This window comes from Corylus avellana, chromosome ca1, assembly GCF_901000735.1.
Source record: "Corylus avellana chromosome ca1, CavTom2PMs-1.0".
NCBI classification, from domain to species: domain Eukaryota; kingdom Viridiplantae; phylum Streptophyta; class Magnoliopsida; order Fagales; family Betulaceae; genus Corylus; species Corylus avellana.
In genome coordinates, this window is record NC_081541.1 from 7,344,749 (window position 1) to 7,348,518 (window position 3,770).

The following is a 3,770-nucleotide window of genomic DNA, read 5'->3' on the forward strand; positions in this document are numbered from 1 at the left end:
TAGCCACATCTGCACTATTACCCCAAAAAGACTAGTCAATTTGGAGTTTCCCTAGAATTCATTATAAAGCCCAGTTTCACCTAGTAACTAGGCAATGTGGGACTTAGCACCCATGACTATCTTTATAAACTACCCACTCTATGTGGGCTTCTTCTCATCTTCCCAATATGGGACCGAAGTGTTACATATGAGCTCAGAAAAAAAACAAGGTACAAAAAGGTTTTACGCAAAGTAAAATAGGGGTTTATCTCTGACTTTACACAACCCCTTGGCCCGCCCAGACTCGTCACTTTCGAAGGTATCGCGAAGCTATACGTAATCACGGGGTGAGCCAGCCCAGCTCCACCTACACCCTAAGGCTTAAGCAACAGCCAAATACCATTTAGCTGATCACTGGGGACAGAGTGGATCACGGCTGAAGGCGAGGCTTGGATCAACGTATTTCCTAATCTAACCCGAGAGAGCATAGAGGCAGGTGATCATCTCCTTCTAACGAGGTTCCTACGGCTGAAGCTAATCCTAATTAAGAAGCATGCATATGAAAGGAAGCCAAGGAAGAGGACTTCAGTTGTTTGAAAACATTTTACTATATATTGTGGATAGAGATAGTGTGAAAAATTAATACATAGCCTCTAACAAGGAGCAAAAGTTTTTGGCCATTGATCTCAAGGGGCATGGTGGTGTGACCATTGTTGCAAACTTTATGTACGGCTATAAGAATGTAAGAGAACTTGCTTATCCTTTACGGTAAGTACTTGTTTGTACATATGGAGCATGTCTTATTTGATAAATTATGATTGCTAATACACCAAATAGAGAAGAAAAATTTGAATACTTCGTTGAGAGGTGTACGTTGACAAAGTTAATATCACAATTGATATGTGGACCTTACACAAAAAGTTTTATATATGGTATTGCCATGTCATTTTTGTTAATTGTGATTGGTTTCTTGAAAAATGGGTATTGGAATTTTGTAATGTGCCGTTTCCACATAGTAGTTGTGTCATTATTGATGATGCTCTTTAATTAGAAGTGTTTCACATATTGGAGGATTGAGAATAAAGTCTTGACATTAACAATAGGCAATGCAAGATCTAATGATGTTGACATTAAGATTCTAAAAGATGATTTTAATTTGGCAAATTCTTGCATGTTGGGGAACAATTGTTTCATGTGTGTTGTTGCAATCATATAACTAATATGTTGGTACAATATGGACTTGGTGCAATTAGGGGGATTATTGATTGTGTTAAGGAGGCTATGAAATACTTGATGCCATAGGTGCATGGAGAGAATGAGGCAATTTAGTAAAATTGCAAAACAATTGCAATTGTTTTCCAAAAAATTATTGTTTGGATGTTCTCACTTGATGGAATACATAGCACCTACTTAATGTTGGTGGTTGCATTATATATAGTTTAAAGAAATGTTTCCTAGGTGTGAAGATAGGGATTAGAGTATCCATTGGGTACCAACTATTTAAAATTGGGATGCAAGTTGAAAATGTGTGTCAGGTCTTGGAGGTTTTCAAAGAGGTGACAAATATTAATGTATCTTGAAGTGATTATCTAACTTCTAATTTATCTATTCTTGAGGCGTGGAGAATCAAAGTTATATTGGCTAACAAGTTTAAGGATCGAAATGAGTATATAAAATCAATGGAATTAGTAAAAGCGAATGTAATTAGTAAAAGCAAATATAGAGTCAGAAGCTACTGTAAAAAGGCTAACAATTAGAGTGGCATGTTAGGGCCAGTAATGACGAAACCACCTCTAACGCTTAAGAAATATTAAGTCAAAAACACCTTTAATTGCGAGCTGCCCGTGTGGGACAACTTTAATTACTAATTTTCCTTTCGATAGATGAGTAAAGGGTAATGTTTTAAAACAAATATTAGGTCAAAAAAAAAACTATTGAGTGATTTTCTGTTCCCTATTTGTAACGTCACTAGCTAGGTGTTTACTTTTTAGGTTATTCTCCTTGAACTTAAACACGAGGAAAGTGCATATCACATCGACGTTGATGTGGGAGTTTCCTCCATTGCATTTGATTTATGGCCGGACATGGGGAATTATGCTTCACCCACCTTCAGGATCGATGTGCCATTAGTTGCCTATCTTGTGGCTGCAGAACGAAAGGGAAAAGCATCATTTTCGACCACCAATCTCAATAAGTGGACTACCTCTCATTCTCCATCGCATATAAATCTGCATAATCATCCTATAAAATATATGAGAGGGACATTTTATTTAATGAACATCTTTGTAGAAGTGCGTGGTCGGTGCCTGCAATAAGTTTTAAATTTTTTTTGCCGGTGAGTCCGTACCACTCGACCACACTGCATTGACTACCCACGAAGGGAACACCTTTTTACCGCATATTCTCAAACGAAAATGTTTGTTATCATAATTTTTTAACAAACTGCGGTGAAAAGTTAATCAAATAGCTTTCTTTGGTTACCATAAGAAGAAACGTATTTATCAGAACTCAGCTTTAAGTACATCGAGGAAAATCCTCAATCTAATTTAGCTCATTTCCCTATTTGTAAGCCGCTTCGTTTGCTTCATTATGATATGATTTACTTGCCACTCTTGCAAGTTTGATACTTGCACAATTCAAATTAAGAGCATCACTCTCTAACACAATTGTTTGTAGTCTCAAATTTCTACTAATTAAGAGCCATAGCAACCAAAGCGTCGATCGACAACCACCGGTTCCATAACATATGGCTTGGAAGCACGCATATTAGTTGATGCCCTACGCTCATGATCTCTAGCAAATACTCCAATCTCATATTCTTATCTTGATTATTTATAACTCGATTGGAGTTAATCTTTACAACCCCAAGAATCAAAGCCTTCCATGGTTCCCAGTACATTATTACAAGCTCTTCATATGAACATTTATATTGTATTAGAAACTTTCATCAGCCATATGTTTTTTTTCCAAGCGCGTCCTTTACCCATTGCTTGCGAGCGATCTCTTTCACCTTTTAAACTTTTTTATTTTTCTAAATAATAGGTGATTCTTACTGAAAACTCACCATTGGATGTGCATCTCTAAACTAGTTGATCACGGAGATGATTTAGACTTATTGGATCAATTGATTAAGAGTATATACTTGATAAATCAATTGCTAATTAATTATTTCACTAATTAAACAACCACCTTAGTTTATAAGGAAATTTATAATAGAAGATGTGATGCCCATATAAACACTCATTTTCAAATGTATTTGGATTGCATTTGGTTAAGTATTTGAGCTGGCCAAGGAGGATGGGATATATATATATATATATATATATATATATATATATAAAGAAGATCCATATATATATATATTATTGTCAACCAAATTGTGGCATGTGACTTATTTCTCAAAGGCCCACAATATTATGGATCTTCTTTACACATATCAACTCCTCACAATTTTGACTCTATAAAATAAATATTAAATGTTGAGTCTTTTTCTTGGATCAAGATCCCATCCAATTGTGAGTAATTGGATAATCTATTTTTTGAGATCCTAGCCATCCAAAACATCCAAAGGTCTAAAAACATCTAAGAACACAAAACTCAAAAACAAACGTAACACACCTAATTATAAATAATAAAAATATTTATTTATTTATTTTTTAAATAATTGGAGGAGAAGCCACCCAATGGAGCAACTCGTCGCCAGTCATCCCATGGATGGCTGGAGGTGGCGCGAGGCCACCCCTAGGCCATGGGAGTGGCTGTGCGGCCACCCCATGGCCAAGGGGTGGCCT

General features: G+C 36.1%; 1 protein-coding gene across 4 annotated transcripts in view; it reads right to left on the reverse strand.

Annotated features, from left to right (window-relative positions):
* Positions 1 to 3,770, reverse strand: part of LOC132178838 (LEAF RUST 10 DISEASE-RESISTANCE LOCUS RECEPTOR-LIKE PROTEIN KINASE-like 1.1) — a 22,300-nt gene that overhangs the window by 6,512 nt on the left and 12,018 nt on the right. The window lies entirely within an intron of this gene.